The sequence below is a fragment of the Ranitomeya variabilis genome, chromosome 2 (genome assembly GCF_051348905.1).
Source record: "Ranitomeya variabilis isolate aRanVar5 chromosome 2, aRanVar5.hap1, whole genome shotgun sequence".
NCBI lineage: Eukaryota > Metazoa > Chordata > Amphibia > Anura > Dendrobatidae > Ranitomeya > Ranitomeya variabilis.
Genome location: NC_135233.1, coordinates 289,766,172 through 289,786,667, shown reverse-complemented (window position 1 = coordinate 289,786,667; position 20,496 = coordinate 289,766,172).

The window sequence follows — 20,496 nt, the reverse complement described above, 5'->3', positions numbered from 1 at the left end:
GGAGACCGTGCAGACAGCCGTAAACGGCGCTGCAAGGCCCAAAAACCCTCCTCTACTTTATCCTATGTAGTGTTTTTCCACAAATTAGCTGGAGACGGGTGGAAAGACACTAATAGGAATTTTTGGAAAAAATGTGCAGCAGCCTGCACTACTTCAAAAAAAAAAAAAAAAAGGACAGTATGAGGCAATGAACCACCCTCCCTGAACTGAATACAACCAGCTATGGATGGCCTATGTGGCTGCACTCAGACTAGAGAGTGGGCTGCACTCACACACACACACAGAGAGACCTTGCAGATCGCTGTGAAAACAGCGCTACAAGGCAAAAGGAAGGTGATTAGTAGGTGAACACAGCGGTTGCTAAATTAGCCTTTGGAAAGCACAAAGAAGCAAATCGCTATCTCTAAACTGTCCCTCAGTCAGCAAACAGCGTCCTGTCACTAACTGAATTCACAGCAGAGTGATCGCAAAATGGCGCCAGCGACTTTTAAACTGCATCATGACATCATTTAAGCAGCCAATCACAGCCTTGCCAGTAGTTTCATGCCCTCCATGCTAAACAGGATGTGCCCACACTTGGAATCTTTCTCATTGGCTGAATTTCTGAATTTTGAATCATGGAACTTCCGATTCCGGTATCCGATACGCGCCAAGTATCGGAATCCCGGTATCGGAATTCCGATACCGCAAGTATCGGCCGATACCCGATACTTGCGGTATCGGAATGCTCAACACTAGAGGTGACAGATTCCCTTTAAGGAGATAGAGCTTCTGTGGAACATTATAATATGGGGCAGTTATTCAACTTTGATAAACTTTACTCATTGCTGATTTGCTAATACAGATAGATATTTTGGAGTATTTTCAATATAATTAAGGATGGACTATTCCTCTGAGTTCATTGAGATCACATCAGGATGGGAGATGGATATTGGAAGAATAGAAATAAATGTTTGTAAGACTGTAAACTGCTGTGCTGAACCGCAGGTGAGTTCATACATTACACACACAGACATCTCACACACAGCTGGATAAGCACTCTCTCCCTCCATTAACAACTGTCACAGAGCTGTGCAATGGTGTCAGTGTGCCGAGCCTGGCTGTGCATATCCTTTTATAACCCCCAATGATATTATGCGGCCTGCCAATACCAATAATGCCACTAACAAGATGGCTACGGCATTACAGTGATGCGCAGGGAATCTCTTCATGCTAATTGGCTGTGTAACAGGTGCCAAACACGCGGGGCTGGGATTTGAGTTTGAAATCAAGCACCAGCTAATACTCGTTAAGTGCTGGGTACATCCGAGCATCCAGATACTCTAGTGTAGAGTATCACCGAGCATGTTTGCTGATCCCTACTCAGAGTACCTGCTGTTTTGATTTATGCCTTATCTAGTTTGTTCTGTCAAGTTTATTGTTAAATGATCCATAGTTTCCAAATTGAGCCATTTCATGTTATCTGCTCTATTGTTACAATTTTATTAAACTTTATATATTTGCTGAATTTCTTTAGACTATGTGAAAAGTACAAAGTTGGTATAATCCTGCCAAAATCTATAAAGCAATATCCTGTTAATGCAAATGTGGAGCAGTGGATTATTCATGCAAATGTTCAGATATATCATTACTGGACAGCATGAAAACTGCTTAACAACTATAGATGCAAAAAGACAATGGTGATACAACCAGAAATAATACAGTGAAAATTAATAAAAAATGAGAATACACACACGAACAGAACTGATTCAGCATATAGCAGTTCAGGTTGAAAGATTATGGGATAAACAGAAGAAAATCAAAAGGAGCTATTAAAAATCAAAGTAACTAGATATCACATGCAAAATCAACACTAAATATAATAGATGTAATGCACAGTCATAGATTGGAGACAGGAACACCGAGCACGATGCTCAAACAGTCTCAAGTGTGTATGCAGCCTTTTTGTAATGTGGGAATGTTGCTAAGGGCCTGGTACAGTTTACCAAGTTGGAAGTTGGACAAAAGCCAGATATATATATATCAAACATAAAAGGGCTTAGGGATTCTGATCACACCACTTGCTCCAATGGCAAAGTGTTCAAAGAATTGGCAGAAAAGTACAATGTTTCCACTTTTCAGCTTTAAAGTCAATTAGGTTTTACCATTTTTCACACAGATTCTGTACTTATAAAATATTTGTTTATTGCGCTAATACTGCTTTTCTGTCTTCGCAATTTGGTCAACACTAGGACAATTCAAAATTAACTGGTAAAAAACAATTTTATGTTACTGTGATATGTTGTTGTTAGCAATTTTTTTCAGTTAGGGCTTGCTTACACTGGCAAGTAGTCAACGTATAACGGATGAGTGCTATCCACTCGCACAAATATTATACTATGGAGCAGTGCCAACTAGGATTTATGAGGAATGAGAAAAAAAATTGCTTCATGCTGCGATTGGCAGTGTAGTTCGGACGGTGTGCTCCCATACAAGTCTATGGTTGAGTCCAAAACATCAGACTGCACTGCAATCAGATCACAGTAAAATGACACTTGGCTCACACCAAGAATTATTGGATGCTACTCATCAGTGTAAGCAAGCACATAACATAATGAAAAGATAAGGCAAATTTGTTACAGCATTTATACATTTGTTATGAATATGTTCACACACGCACATGGTTAATGGTAGAATGAAAGGACTTACAAAGAAATACACCATACCTTCACCCAACTAGTCCCTGTACAGACTAGGAAAGTCCTTAAACACACAACTAAATCATCTTCGCAGAACTGGCTCTCCAAAAGGCAATAATAGGTTTACTCACGCCTTCTGAGGAACCAGAGAGAAGGCCGCAACAGCAATCCCACAAAGGGAATGGAGATTGGGTGTGCAGGAAGGCAAAATTACTCAGGATAATAAACTAAATATTTTCATACTGGATAGACAGGTAAAAATACAGAAAACCAAAAAATAAATGGACTACGTAAAAAAAACGGACTTTCCAGATGTAAAAGAAAGGAAAGGGTGCTTGGGAGAATGACTCACAGGCAGACCCCAGGAAAAACAAGTGGGGTCAATCAAGCAATTTTAATCCCTAGTTGAGAAGCTGAAACTCCTAACACCATCTATATAGAACTAGAGCCAGCAAACAAAGTCAAGAATAAATTATTATATAAAGCCCATCTCAATATGTGACAGGACAGAACCAAAAGAGAAAATAGAAAACATTTGAAGTGAAGCAAACCAAAATAAGGAAAGCAAGGACAAAAAAAAATCATCATCTGGACAGAAGATGAATCAGGCTGTGGCTCAACTGAGAGGAAAACAGAAAACACAGCAAAATGTCAACAGATCGAGTCCCAATGCCAAGTCATGACAATATGTCTGACCTCAACACTTTATTTTCCAGTAATTTTTCAGAAGATCACTGTTCACCATAAATGCTTTGACAAATTTGACTTATCTTTTCATCATGTTAACTAGACAAAAAATGTATATATATATATATAGAGAGAGAGAGAGAGAGAGAGAGAGAGAATCAAAAGCAACGCCAGCAATTGTAGGGTTCAGAGCCTCCCAGGTACATACCAGTCCTTCCAATAGAATCCAAAAAATAGAAGCAGCACTCCAATTAGAGGAGAATATTAAAGTGCTATTTAATAGCCCATATGGCAACATTTCGGTGGACCTTTTTATACATGCACCGCTCAAAAAAATAAAGGGAACACTTAAACAACTCAATATAGCTCCAAGTCAATCACACTTCTGTGAAACCAATTTGTCCAGTTTTGAAGCAACACTGATTGTGAATCAATTTCTGCTGTTTTCAAATGGAACATACAACAGTTAGAAATTGTAGGCAATTAATAAGAAAACGTCTATAAAAAGTGGTTCTGCATGGAGTGACCACAGACCATTTCTTTGTTTTCATCCTTTTTGGCTGCTGTGGTCACTTTTGCATGTTGTCATTGCTCTCACCCCTAGAGGTACAGTAGCAACCCACAGAAGTTGCTCAGGTAGTGCAGCTCATCATGGATAGCACATCAATGCAAGCTGTGGCAAGAAGGGTAGCTGTGTCTGTCTGTGTCCAGAGCATAGAGCAGATACCAGGAGTCAGGCCAGTACACCAGGAGATGTGGAGGAAGTAGTGGGAGGGCAAAATCCCAGCAGCAGGACTGCTACCTCCTACTTTGTACAAGGAGGAGCAGTGGCAGAGCTCTTCAAATTGACCTCCAGCAGGTCTGTGTAAACTGTTAGAAAGGTTCACACTGAGCACATGCAACAGACATGACAGCTAATGTGGAGAATGTTCTCCTGCCTGCAACATAATCCAGCATGACCAGTTTGGCAGTGGGTCAGTAATGGTTTGGGGAGGCATTTCTTTGGAGGGGCACACAACCCTCCATGTGCTAGCCAGGGGTATTCTAACTGCCATTAGGTACTGGGAAGAGATCTTCAGACCCATTGTGAGCCAATATGCAGGTGCAGTGGCCTCTGGGTTCCTTCTCATACATGACAATGATAGGCCTCAATTGGCTGAAGTGTGTCAGCAGTTCCTGCATGATGAAGGCATTGATGCAATGGACAGGCCTGCCGTTTCTTAAACCTGAATCCAATCAAGCACATCTGGGATATTATGTCTCGATCCATCCACCAATGCCGCATTGCACCACAGACTGTCCAGGAGTTGACTGATTCTTTAATTCAGGTCTGAGGGGAGATCCTTCAGGAGAACCTCTGCCACCTTATCGGGACCATGCCCAGGTTTTGTAGGAAGGTAATACAGGCACGTGGAGGCCACACACACAACTGAGCATCATTTCCTTGTATTGAAGCATTCCCACCGAAGTTGATTCAGCCTGTAATTTGATTTTCTAATTTGATATGTGGTATTTTAGTGTTACCTTTATTTTTTGAGCAGTGTCCAACTCGGCTTTTTTTTCTTCAAGTGAATATTTATCAACTAAACATTTGCCCTTTTAATAGAACCTGGCACAAACTGTATTGGGAAGAAGATTGGAACTAATATGAAGCACAAGTAGTATTGTTACATTAGGTTTACCAATACTTTGTTTCTATTCTAGAATATAAGTGGTATAAGTCTGAACCCTTCCCCCAAATGCTCATTATGGCGATGAGAAAGGCTTCTTAGTAAATTAGTCTAGTAAATGACTTACGTTTTTGTCATTCTCTGATTTTTATAAGCTTCTTGAAAGATAAATGATGCAAACAATAATTTACTACCACTTTTAAATTATTGTAAGATGGTTAGGATTAGAAAAACAGCACTTTATTGCTAAATTGGAGACATTCCAATAAAATAAAAACATGCTTCATTCAAATTAACAATATTTTATCTTTTCTATAGTTATTCCCATATTCTTATATAATTCATATTTTAACTGTGCAAACCTCAACATGATAGTGTGAAAGACAAAAAGGATGAATCATTGGTACATAGAGATAATTGAATTATTTAAAATTTGAATTGACCAGCTTCAACAAATTATCACAAATAATTTTGTTTGCAATACTGTAAAGTCTCTAATTGCCATGAAAATAGTTGTATAGATCACAGAAGTCTCCTAGGGCAGTATAGTATACCTTTTGCACTTTTTAACACAATCTCAGGCTTATTAAAGGGAACCTGTCACCATGTTTTTGGAAGATGGGATAAAAATAGCGTTAAATAGGGGCAGAGGTGGGCGTTACATTAGTGTGTTTGTTATGCGTTTATTACCCACCTAAGTTGCCGAAATACCTTTGCAAAGTCTCCGTTTTCGCCTGTCAATCAGGCTAGTCTGGTCAGATGGGCGTTGTCTTCCCCCAGATTTTGCGTAGTTTTCCGTTGGTGGCGTAGTGGTGTGCGCATGCCCAAGGTCCCGAATCCTCTGCCAGGGGATTTCAAAGTGCGCGGTGTCCGTTATTGCATTGGTGATCGGTGGGCGCGGCCATCTTCCTTTGGCCGCGCGTGCGCAGAAGCGGCGCTCTGCTGGCCGCGGCATCAGGAAAATGGCCGCGGGATGCCGCGCGTGCGCAGATGGATATCGCGGCGGCCATTTTCCTGAAGCCGCGGCCAGCAGAGCGCCGCGGCCAGCAGAGCGCCGCTTCTGCGCACGCGCGGCCAAAGGAAGATGGCCGCGCCCACCGATCACCAATGCAATAACGGACACCGCGCTCTTTGAAATCCCCTGGCAGAGGATTCGGGACCTTGGGCATGCGCACACCACTACGCCACCAACGGAAAACTACGCAAAATCTGGGGGAAGACAACGCCCATCTGACCAGACTAGCCTGATTGACAGGCGAAAACGGAGACTTTGCAAAGGTATTTCGGCAACTTAGGTGGGTAATAAACGCATAACAAACACACTAATGTAACGCCCACCTCTGCCCCTATTTAACGCTATTTTTATCCCATCTTCCAAAAACATGGTGACAGGTTCCCTTTAATGTCCAAGTAAACGCAACCTAACTAGCAAGGGGAGATGGATTATAACTGTTCTTAACAAGCAGCTTATTTGATAAAAAAAAAACCTTACAGACATTTTGGGCTACATTATTGTAAAATTGGTCCAAAAATGATCCCTTTACTGCAAAAAAACACAGCCTTATTAATGTATAGCTGAATTCAGCCTATCGAGGTAGGGGAAATTGGATGGTAACTGGTGTTAATAAACAAGCTATTTAGCGAAATACTGCAGTATCAAACTAGTCATTACTTAAATTTTAGGAACTAGAAACAATTTTCTTACAGGGGCTGGGCTAGTTAAAGCAATTGGAAGTGACAGTGACATTTTGTATTTATTTTATTTTTTTACTTGTTACATTTTATTTATTTTCTTTTCATTCATTTTACATATTGTGCCCCCCATAAGGTCATAAAATATCTTTGTAGTACATATATATTGAAATATTTTATTTTCATAATATTTCCCTTGTAACTGTGGCTTGTATAATAGCCCCGGTTACAAGGGGAATGCATCTGCATATCAGAGCAGTCTGGGACTCCTATGACCCAGCAGTTCCTGCTCCATAAATGTACACAGTGATGACATGACATCAGCACTTCCTGTTACTGCATACACAGTGTTTCTTTAGCATTGTTTAAACAGCCATGGAGCAGACACAGATCATAATAAGCCATCTCTGTCTTATGTATGGGGAAAGTTGGATCAACGCTCCTGCAGCTACATGATATTCCCTTTGCTGCTTTATTGCTGTAAATATTGTGGATATGAATAATAGTATCAATGTACACATCTCCCCTGCAAGTTAATATACCCATTTTTATGTATCTTTCTAAAGCCAGGTTTTCCCAACACTTTTGCGGCCGTTAAACGACTGCCGATTGGCTACAAGCAAGCCGATCGGCTTTGATTTAATAGCTAGTTTAGACAGGGCAACCACAATTTTATGAACACAAACAATTATTAATATGATTGTTCTGTGCTTGTAGAACATTGTGTTATCATTTATAGAGGATGATGAGTACAATGAATGAAAGGCGAGCTTAAAATTCATTGTACCCAAACAATGAGCATTTTAGACCAGAAGATAATCAGGAATGAGCATACCTGTGAATTCTCAATTCTTTATTATTGTAAATGTGTCCTTAGTAGAGATGGTCAAATCAATCCATGAAGGATCAAGCTTAGGATGAATTTCCTGGAATTCGCAGTTTTACGCAAATTCAAACATTTTGAGATTTTATTAATGGTTTGAAAAAAACAAAACATTTCTCACACTGCTGAAACTTCAGAGCATCTTGGGATAATGTAATTTTCTGTTGCCACACAAACTTCCCATAATACCATTATGAAATTTTATGAATTATCGTACCTTCTACATTGGTGGTCAGCACCTGGGCCATCACAGATTAGTGGTACTGAGTGGAGCACAGTTTATTTGGCAGAGTCGTTTTCCATTTCCAGAGTGACTAGGTAATTCTCCCTCTTTTGTAACGTGTAATCTCTTATGGCAGCAGGATCCTTTCCCTAACCAGTAGAGTGCAAACTCTTATGTCAGAGAGGTTATCTCTCTCTCCTGTACAGTTTAAGCTCTTATGGTCAGAAAGATCCTCTCTCTCTTGTAAAATGTAAACTCTTATGGTCAGCCGGATCCTTTTTCTCTCCTCTAGAGTATAAGCTCTTATGGTCAGCGAGGCCCTCTCTTTCTCCTGTAGAGTGTAAGCTCTTATGGTCATCAGGATCCTCTCTCTCTCTATTGTAGAGTGTAAGCTCTTTTGGTCAGCGAGATCCTCTCTCTCCTTTGGAGTGTAAGCGCTTATGATCAAAGGAATCCTCTCTCCTGTAGAGTGTAAGCTCTTATGATCATAAAGATCCTCTCTCTCCTGTAGAGTGCAAGCTCTTATGGTCAGCAAGGTTCTCTCTCTCCTGTAGAGTATAAGCTCCTATGGTCAGCAGGATCCTCTCTCTCCTGTAAAGTGTAAGTTATTATGAGCAGCGGGATCCTCTTTCTCCTGTAGAGTGCAAGCTCTTATGGTCAGTGAGGTCATCTTTCTCCTGTAGAGTGTAAGCTCTTATGGTCAGTGAGGTCCTCTCTCTCTCCTGTAGAATGTAAGCTCTTATGGTCATCGGAGTCCTCTCTCTTTCCTGAAGAGTGTAAGCTTTTATGGTCAGCAAGGTCCTCTCTCTCTACTGTAGAGTGTAAGCTCTAAGGTCAGCGGGATCCTGTCTCTTTTCTGTCGAGTGTAAGCTCTATTGGTCAGTGGGTTCCTCTCTCTCTCCTGTAGAGTGTAAACTCTTTTGGCCAGCTGCATTCTCTCTCTCCTCTCCCTCACGTATATTTTCTAAACAATTGCAAGCTTTTCAGGATTGAAATTCATGCAGTTGTATTTGCCACAAATCAAATTTTCTGGGAAAATTTATCAAAGCGAAACAACCTGGTCTTCTCTAGTACATAGAAGTACAATCCATACATATAATGGTTACTAATCTTTAGAAGATTTTTGTTATTTAATGCTGGTCTGCATCTCCAGTGATCTGTATTCACAGAGTCTGACTGTTTTTAGATTATACATTTTTATCATGTATACCATTTTAATGCAATAAAAAGATACTCATTCTTTTTTTCATTTTTTTTGGAAAATAGAGAAAAGAATGTTATTTCCATGGTTATATGTAGGAATTTAGAGAAAGTTGGTGAGGCTCAGACAGGAATACATTAGTAAACAGAGAGGAATTCAGTTTGCCTCTCAATGATGCAATACTTTTTATTTAGACATAAATGGCAGAAAGCTTTTCTTTAGCGATTCATTACCATTGCTTATAAGTTGATGTTGGAACATTTAATATTCTGCATGTGAACGTGCAGCTACACAAGACAAAATGCTCCCGCTAATCTTCTTAGAGTTGTCACATTGCATTAAATGGTCAAATCCACCGATCTGGAATAGCAGTCAAAGGTTGTTTATGTCTGACCCAGACTAATGAAAGGCCCTACTATACATAGCCCGGAGACAAATTGCGAGTTTGGCTTGAACTACAGCCAGTTGTAGAGCAGTCAATGAAACAGGCTGATTGGGATATAGCTCTAAGTACAGATTCCCAGCAGATCTGCAGCGTGTCATTATATTTATGGTGCAAGATTGCATTGAACTTCTTTGTTGCCAGAAACTCAGGAACAATTCGCACTATGACCTAATATATCCCACCTTTCTGCACGACTGGTAAATCTTATTATGGTTACATCACCGATATATATTTTGACAAAGGTTAATAGAACAATGACTCTAAGGGAAGAGACAGAATGTTGGAGATCTTATGAAGTAATAAGGATTTGTTACTTAAGTGTTTATCCTTTTTAACTATTGTTAAGGTTTTCAACAACAAAACAAATGGCAGTCAAAAATAATGCTATTACTGGAATCATCCCAAAATAAGGCTATTACTAGAATCATCATTCAATCTAAAGTGGATTATTTTCAGCATTTTTATGTGTTGTGCAGATGAATGTAATATGACTCTTTATAACCTCCAGCAGCCGCCATAATACACCATCTATAATCGAGCATTTCCATCTATTTCTAGTATGTTAACATGGGACCAAAAAGAAGTAGTTAATGGTGACTGGGGAGGTGTTAAAAAAGAACTTGGAAAGGATCAGTGAGGGTAAGTAATATTTTTATTTTATTTTTTAACCAGTCTAGGACTTTTTAGAAATAATTGCATCTACTTTGAAACAAATAATTAAGATTCACAAATATTTTTTTTACTGTACATTGTCAAACTTTTGCTTAGCTACCATACTATATTGTGTTCAATGTACTGAAGAAATGTAACTGTACCAACATACACTACTCACAAAAAGTTAGGGATATTTGCTAGTGATGAGCGAGTGTGCTCGTTACCCGAGTGCTCGAGTGTTCTTCAAGTATCTTGGGCGTACTCGTAGATTATGTTTGTGTCTCCGTAGCTGCATGATTTGCGGCTGCTAGACAGCCTGAATACATGTGGGGATTCCCTAACAAACAAGCAATCCCTGTATATGTTCTGGTTGCCTAACAGCCGCAAATCATGCAGCTACTGCAACACAAACATAAAAACATAATCTACGAGCACGCCCAAGATACTCGGAGAACACCCGAGCATGCTCGGAAATCTCGAGTAACAAACACACTTGCTCATCACTAATATTTGCCTTTCGGATAAAATTTCAGTGTGAACCTAAAATGCACTTTTATCTTTTCAGGTAAACCTAATGTGACCTTCTCTAAACTTTTGAATACAAGTGTCCAACTGTGTAATGTTTCAGTACTTTTTACAGAACTTGCTGTTGACTAGAGATTTGAGATGAGTAAACCTTTCAAGGTTTGGTTTAGATTCACCGAACAGACCGCCATTCACCAGAAGGTTCACTGAATGGTTCCATGAACGTACACAAAACCCATTAGGTTCAATGTGAGGCAAAACCAAACTCAATGACGACACCTTAAGAGGTAACAGAATGCTTCCCAAACAGCTAAAATTTGGGGCAGACACCATGAAAAGTGGCATCAATTGACCCACAGAAGAATTCGCAAATGGCACGGTAGCAATCATCCATGGGCCATGCATGAGGTATCAGGGTCTGGCCTGGCATTTATTGCTTGGAATTGAAGTTTCAATGAGGACCTGGTGGTTAAGGGAGCAGTGTAAGCCTTTTCAGCTAGAACAACTCATACCTTATGCAACACCTCCAATTTTTTTTTTGTTACTAAAGCCACACTCAGATGGCGCAAACATTAGTTTCATAGACTACTATTGATAGAAAAATGTAAGAATAGTAACACAGGTAGTTGACTGATCAATTCGCCCACAGTAGAACCTGCTATTATGGCACAGAAGCAGTCAGCCATGAACCATGCATGAGGCATATGGGCCTGGTCAAGCATTTACAGCTTGGAATTGAAGTTTCAATGAGGACTGTAGTGGTTAAGGGAGCGGTGTAAGCCTTTTTAGCTAAGAGACCTCACACCTCATGCAACACCTCCAATTTTTTTTATTCCATCCACACTCAGATGGCACAAACATCAGTTTCATACAGTAATATTATAGAAAAATGTCAGGAAAGTAACACAGGTAGTTGACTGAAAGTAAGTGCAGGCCTGCCTGTCTGGGAGCCCTACTTACATGGGCAACCCACCAGATGGAGACCCAACTTGGAGTCTCCACATTTCAAAAAAATAATTGTCACACAACCAAAAGTGTCATCAATTTACACAGAGTAGAAACAGAATAATAGGCCACTAACACACCTTCTACCACAGGCAACTCACCAGATGGAGACCCAATTTTGAGCCGCCACATTTCAAAAAATTATTGTCACACAGCACTAAAGTGGCATCAATTTTCACAGAGTAGAAATATTATAATAGGCCTCTGACACACCTTCCACCACAGGCAACCCACCAGATGGAAACCCAATTTGGACTCTCCACATTTCAAAAAATTGTTTGTAACATCAGCAACAATAGCAACAGCAGGCACAGAAGACACCACAATTGTGGCACAGACTGCAATAATGCGAGATCAGTGCATGCCACTAAAAACTATTCCATCAGCATAATCTGCCAAGTCTGCGACTGGGGTGAAAAATTTTGATGAAAGTTAGGCAGTCTACACTTTCAGGGGACAGCTGTATGTGCTTATCTATCAGGATACCACCAGCAGGGCTGAAGACACATTCTGGAAGAACACTGTCTGCTGGGCATGACAAGACCTCAAATACGTGACACGCGAGCTCAGGCCACTCTTTCATTTTTGAAGACCAAAATGCAAAAGGATTTAAATCCCCCCGATGGCATTTATATTAAGCTCCAGATACTCCTGCACTATCCTCTCCAGTCGTTGACACTGTGTCAGACATGTATTCTGTTCTGCTAGTGCATGAGCTAGTCTAAAAAATGTGTAAAACAACTCACAGAAATTGCTTATGCCACTTACATTTCTGCTGCTAATATTTTTGCAATGACACCTTTACATTCTTGGGGTTGGATGTCTAGAACTGGAATGCACACTGTTTGCTTAAATGCTGTCTTGGGGAAAACCTCTTTTAAGATTGTCTACAAGCGTGTTTCGATACTCCAGCAGATGCTAGTCCCTATCCAGGGGGAAGCATCTGGCTAAATTTACTCTTGCACCATGGATCTAACATAGTGGCAACCCAGTATTCAGCACTATTTCTATCCCTAAGAATACGGGCATTATGTTGAAGATAGTGCAGCAAGAAGGCGCTCATGTGTCGGGCGTTCCATGAGGTCCAAGTCCATAGTTTGTTGGTGGTGGGGTAACATTCAAGTTTGCTTCCTCTGTCCCCTCCCACCAACCATGGACAACAGAGTGTGGATCATTGTTCTCTTCAACTCCTGACTGTTGCACGCCCATCACCTCATCCTCCTCCATTTGTTCCTTGGCTCCTGCACCTTCACTAACGGTTTGGTGGAGTAAGAAAAATGTATTGTGCCAGGTGACACAAAAAACAGCAGTCATGTCCACTTCTGTAACAGCTGAAGGGCTCTCACTCACTTCGAATATATGGGTTAAACAAGTGGAGTTTTCTGCGGTCTGAGATCTGTGTGAGAAGACTTGGCACGGTGAAGGAAGGAGCAGTAGATGGGGTTGATGGGGTAGTGGATGGCAAGGCCCACTAGTCCTCATTTTTCACAGTAAGATTCCCACACTAAGGCATGTTGATCATGCATGTACCCGTTCATGCATGTAGCCCTGGATCCAACTTGAAAAATGTTGGGCATCGGTGCAGATGCTTTCCTCCTCTGGATTCTGTGAATCTTTGGAGCAGACCTCTAATGCCCATGGAATAGAATGTGTGAACAGTTCTGCAGAATGGCCCACGTGCGGTTCCCCACAGTCAGTTGGGTATTTGGAAATGTGTGGCGTGCGGGAAACATGAGTGATTAGGGTGCCACCTCTGAGGGCTGTACTGTGTATGATGTTAAGGTGGAGGTAGAGGGAGAGAGGCCACTTGATGCAGCAATTGCCATCCACTGGAGCACATGCTCTTTCTGAGTCTCATCTACAAGGCGTACCGCTGTGTGGCTGCGAAAGAAAGAGAGTCGAGTAACTCATCCAATAACAGATGTTGTCAATGGTCTTTGGATTGGATGAGACAGCATTGGTTCAGTTGAGCTTTCATTAACATTGACACCTAATCCACGTACACATCAAACACTAATCCTATTCCCCCTTCCACCATGACCTCGCTTTTTCCCACTCATGTTGTAAGAAAACTTCTTCTTTTGTAACCTGCTGTTTCACAAATTTAGGCCCACAGCTGTCAGTCACCTGTCATTAATTGAACAATCACTATTTATTTTTTTAGATAGTGTTCCTGAACAACACTGTTATACCTAATGATTTTCATCAGCAAATGTGGCCTCCTCATTATTCACTGCACTGTTTTATCCCAAACGATTTGGATTAGCACATTGGGCCTCCTGGCTGCAACCCAATATTAGGCCTAGTGATTTTTATGTGAAAATCTGGCCTTCTGATTTCTCCCCGAAGCACAGTTTTATCACAAATGATTTGTAAAAGTAAATGAGGCCTCCTGAGATTGCAACACAGTTTTTGCACAATTTAGTTAGATGCTGGAAGATCAATTTCACACGGGACAGGATCCTATCTAGCTAATTGACAAGTTCACTTGCAGCAATAAAAGGAGTGGCTTCTCTGCAATGTGACCAGGGCTGGACTGGCCATCGGGCAGTTCTGGCAAATGGTGGCAGTAGTGGGCTGCTCGAGTGTGCCGCTGTCAGCACACTACCCCGCTGTCGGCACACTCCCCACCCCGCATTCAACTATACCGGCGTCATAGACGCCGGTATAGTTGAATGCAATGATGGAGGAGAGAGCATCTGCTGTCGCTCCCTGTCCCATCTTTCCCCGCTCCGCCTCTGACACTGCAGGTGCGCGATGACGTCATATCGTCTTGCACCTGCTGTGTGTCGGGCGGGCAGACTGCAGCTGCTGAGACCAGAGTCAGGAGCAGCGCGGGGCAAGAGGAGAGGTGAGTGGAGTGTTTTTTTTTTCTTATATATATATCAATGAGTGATAACTGGATTGTGGGGCTATTAGGGGGGCTCCGTTACATTCTATGGGGGCTGTGCTGCATTACATTCTATGGGGGCTGTGCTGCATTACATTCTATGGGGGCTGTGTTGCATTACATTCTATGGGGCTGTGCTGCATTATGTTCTATGGGGCTGTGCTGCATTACATTCTATGGGGCTGTGCTGCATTACATTCTATGGGGGCTGTGCTGTATTACATTCTATTGGGGCTGGCTGCATTGCATTCTATGGGGGCTGTGCTGCATTACATTCTATGGGGGCTTTGTTGCATTACATTCTATGGTGGCTGTGCTGCATTACATTCTATGGGGCTATGCTGCATTACATTCTATGGGGCAGTGCTGCATTACATTCTATGGGGGCTGTGCTGCATTACATTCTATGGGGCTGTTCTGTATTACATTCTATGGGGCTGTGCTTCATTACATTCTATGGGGGCTGACTGTATTACATTCTATGGGTGGCTGGCTGTATTACATTCTATGGGGGCTGTGCTGTATTACATCCTACGGGGGCTGTATTACATTCTATGGGGGCTGTGCTGTATTACATTCTATGGGGGCTGTGCTGCATTACATTCTATGGGGGCTGTGCTGTATTACATTCTATGGGTGGCTGGCTGAATTACGTTCTATGGGGACTGGCTGCTTTACGTTCTATGGGGGCTGTGCTGTATTACGTTGTATGGGGGCTGTGCTGCATTACATTCTATGGGGGTTGTGCTGTATTACATTCTATGGGGGTTGTGCTGTATTACATTCTATGGGGGCTGGCTGTATTACATTCTATGGGGCTAGCTGTATTACATTCTATGGGGGCTATGCTGCATTACATTCTATGGGGGCTGTGCTGTATTACATTCTATGGGGCTGGCTGTATTACATTCTATGGGGCAGGCTGCATTACATTCCATAGGGACTGTGCTGTATTACATTCCATGGGGGCTGTGCTGCATTACATTCTATTGGGGCTGTGCTGTATTACATTCTATGGGGCTGGCTGTATTACATTCTATGGGGGCTGTGCTGTATTACATTCTATGGGGGCTGTGCTGTATTACATTCTATGGGGGCTGTGCTGTATTACATTCTATGGGGACAGCTGTAATGCTGGATACAGCTGTCATTATATGTTATATAGTCGTGTTACACTCCCCTCACTTCTTGTAACCTACAAGTGTACAAAGATATTATACAGTCACTATGTGACAAGTGGGCCTTTTTAACTTCAAATGCCGGGGCTGAATTTTAGTCCCAGTCCAGCCCTGAATGTGACACTGAGAAAATGGTGGCAGCAAAACAAGGTGTCTGCTTTTTATATGGCCAGGGACATGTGACTTTGGAACCCAATCACAGAAGACCTTATGTCATGATGTTGAGGATGGTTTATGTGCCCTGATTGGTTGCCAGAATGTACACACATTTAGTTATTAAAGAAAAAAATGAAAAAATAAAATTACACCTTGCAGCTTTGCTGACCTAGACACACTCCTTCCCCTCATCAAACACATCCTCTGTCACCCCCTGCTCATCATACAGCACCACTATCCTAGCCAAAGTAATAACTGTGACCAAATTTGGCGACTTTGAGTAAAAATGCTCATGAAACCGAACACGTACCCGAATGTGACGTCACCACATGAACACTGCCGAAAAAAGCCGAAGACTGCCGAGTGCAGTGAATACCGCCGGAAGGTAATGAGGGGCCCCGGAAGCAGATGCGGCCGGGAGACAGCGGGACTGGAGGATGCGTTGCTGGACAGGTATGTGTTCAGTACTGGTCCCAAACTTTACAGTTCGGGTTCACCCATTCCTAGTCAGGAAGTAACCTTTCATTGCCGACCCAAACACTGTGTTCCCCAGGAATATGCCCGGGGGCCAGATAAAAGGTCATCAAGGGTCGTAAATGGCATGCAGGCCTGAGATTCCCCACCCCCATCTTAGTTATAGCAACTAACCTAGCACAAGTGATTGCTAAAGTACTTTTGGTGTTTAATAAAAATAATATTATAGGTTCTGCCCATAAACAAAGCACTAATATGGATGACCACAAGCATGAACAAAACTCAATAAGAGTACTTAAATTCAGACCCATATGAGCAATAGTAATTAAAAGATTTAAGATGACTTAAGAAAACTCTTCTCAACCCACCTCCCTTTTATCTTTTTTAACTAATTCTATAATGCAAAACCCATTAGAACTGCATTGATGCACATCTTAAAATGCCTGGCAGCATCAGATATATTATGTCATTTAACACTGTTGACAATATTATTAAGACACTCCAAAATTTTTTCTCTGAGGGGTCTACTTGTAAATCCAACATATGTGTTTACAAAATGCCCATTCAATTATGTAAATTACGTTGTTAGAATTGCAATGGAAATATTTTTGAATTGGATATGAATGATCAAAAGTAGAATTACAAAATGCCTTACATTTCTTATTAAATCTGTACATTTTACATGGATGATGCCCAGATTTGAAAAAAACACATTATTTAGAAATGTTTGTTGTTATTTTTTTTCTAGAAATTAAAAAACTGGGTGAGACTCTGTTGCCTATCATAACCATCTTTTCGATACAATCCTGCAGCCAATGTTGAAAATTGATTGCAATCAGCTGTGTATCCACCAGACTTCTACACAACACAACTGATGGTCCCAACACCATTTATAAGGCAAGAAATCTGACTTATTAAACCTGACAGGGCACACGTGTGAAGTGAAAACCATTCCCGGTGACTACCTCTTGAAGCTCAACAAGAGAATGCCAAGAGTGTGCAAAGCAGTCATCAAAGCAAAAGGTGGCTACTTTGAAGAACCTAGAATATAAGACATATTTTCAGTTGTTTCACACTTTTTTGTTAAGTATATAATTCCACATGTGTTAATTCATAGTTTTGATGCCTTCAGTGTGAATGTACAATTTTCATAGTCATGAAATACAGAAAAATCTTTAAATGAGAAGGTTTGTCCAAACTTTTGGTCTGTACTGTATGTTTAAGAAAACTTTTATAATTAGAGTTTAGCAAATTTTTCAAAATTCAGTTCTGATTACGATCGGCAGCAAATATTGTATTTGCAATATACACCGAACACAGCTGAACGTCATTGGAGTCAATGGGAGTAGAAATGAGCGAATATGTTCGGAATCGATCGTCAAACATAAATTTGGCATGAAAAGGGTACCAATATGTCACAAATATGGGAAATTCAGATTCGGCGACCGATTCCAAACATATTCTCTTAACTCTGCTTATAATTGTATCTTTTGTAATTTTTTGCGCTGTTTAATAAAATATAGGTTTCCTTCAACTTTACTCAAAGTGCAAAAAGTCCATCAACTGCTTAACAACCTATGACGTACAAAATGCACATATGCACAAAATGTACATCATAGGTCACTTATCAAAGTATATAGTAGGCTTAATAGCGGAGCCTGCTTCATACCAGGTAGATGTTACGTAGCCAGCAACTGCTTGTTACTGCAGACTAAAACTTGATACACATTCACATTTATATGTCACATTCAATCTCTGACATTGCTGGTGCACAGAGAGATTATCATAGCATCCAGGGCCTATTGGAGGTCCACATAACTGCAATATTAGTTCTTTGAATTTTAGCCATACACGAACTGTGATTTTGTTGTATACTGCAATATCACAATCTAAAACCCTGTTAAAAAAAGATACCAAAAATATAGAAAAAATTAAATCACCCTTTTCTACCTACAAATATAAAGAAATTAAAAAATGAAGAAATAAAAAAATGAAAAAAACAAACAAAACAAAAACAAATTTGGTATCATCTAAAGATGAGCGAGCCCTAAAATGCTTGGATGTTCATTACTCAAAGCAAGCAATTCCTAATGATAGGGTGCTCCTTTTGAGTAATATAATAGGAGTCAGTGGGAAATCTGGACGTTTTTCTGGCAGACCCTACCAGAAGGTCTGGGGGTACTCCACTTTAGGGAATGACATTAAAAAATTCAAAATCAAAGAGAAATTGCAGTTTACAGGAAGAAAAATGTTCAGAAACATTCTTTCCCTTATAGTGACTTGTATATGAGGCAAAAATTTAAAAGGAATTAAAAAATAATTTAAGTAAACCAAACATTGTTTTTATTAATTTACATTACATTTTTTATTTTTTTTTATTAACAAGTTCAAAATTTCAGTGTAATGTTTGAAGGAAGCAAGAACTGCCAAAAATAGATGGAAGAGGGACTTAGATATACCCTGTATTAAACACAAAGGAGAGCCTCATACACATTATGTTCAAGTTGTCATGCAGTGGTACCCTTACACTCATAAAGGTTGTGCAAAGCCAGGAAACAATGATTAGGAGGATCATCCAGTCATCCATAGACACTGGAAGGTAACATCTGGCAGGACTCATTCAAATATTGAATGCTAAAAACACTTAATATGCTGCTGTCATCTGGTGGTATGAAAAATTGGGGCCAATCCAGGCTTGTTCATTTGTTTCAGAGTGAGCCTGTCAGCACTTTCTATTTACAAGCAAAAGCGACTGCCTGGTATGACCCACTCGGCAGCACTAAAAACCTGCTCAGACAAGATGATAGTGGCAGGGCACCACAACACCTCCAATGCATAGGCAGACAGCTCATTCCAGGTGTCCAGCTTTGAGACCCAAAAGCTGAAGGTCACAAGGAATTAGAACGTTTTGTCGGCATTACTTTATACATGCAATTCTCATTGATATATTTACCATTCTCTTCTTACAAACTATAATAACCAACAAGGGGAGAACAAAAGCTTACAGAAACCCCCCCCCCCATAAAATTGTATAATCTTTCTTAATGTCAAGTGAAAAACACAAAATATATAAATACCCCTCGGTAGGTTTGCCACCGTATAAAAAATGGACTACACACCACTAACAGGGAGAACACTTCCCCAGTGTAGCTAGAGTGGTATGTTCCTGGCTAGTAACGACCTCTATTTTCAAAAATATAGATAGAGGTAAGCCCATCCTAGTATATCATAATAATTAGTAGTACCACAATAAGGTGACAATATCGTGCTGACACATTTACACTCAGTAGATGTGCAGAAATGAATGATCTTCCCCTAGACACCCACCTATCTTGATGCCTACCTAGATGCGGAGGTTGGCACCCTAAGAATTACGAGAATGGCGCCCCCACTCATGTGATGGCTATCCCTGATCTCCTAATTCCACCCTATAAGGTTTTCAGAAACAGAGGGCCAGACAGCCTGTATTAGTCATGTAATTTAAAAGCAGCAAAAGACATAATGTGGGAGACAAAGGGACCATCTATTCCAATCACCACCCGTCCAGACCAGACGGTATATCACAGTGATGTAGTATTAGGTCATCTATGGATTGATAGAACCGCACATGGTATAATGTAAGAGAACAGGGGACAGTCTATACCATTCATCGCCCATACACATATACGATATCTGGTACATAAAAAGGTATGCAGGTACTACAGTAGCACATTGATAAGTCTATATCACTAATCCCATCCAATTAATGGGGATTCACTGGTACTCACATAGAACAACAGACTCAAACAATAGCAGATAGAAACAAAGTTCAGGTGTAATAATGCGCCAACAATATCACTTTAAGAGATTAATCAACAGGTACAAGATTTGCCCCAATGATATAGCCATTTTGATAATGCAACTATACTTATCTGTTGATATGTGGCATTGTACACAGGTGACTGAGGATTCACGATGAGATGACTCCTCACATGTAAAGAATAAACTCTCAACATTTTCCCCCACAAACGGGTTCATCAGGAGAGATTCAGAATGTCTGTCATGTCAGACACTGTTCACACTAGGGTGTCCGACAGACAGCGGTAATTCCACATACGTCCACTACTCGCTCAGTGGCGTCGGCTAGACTTTATCC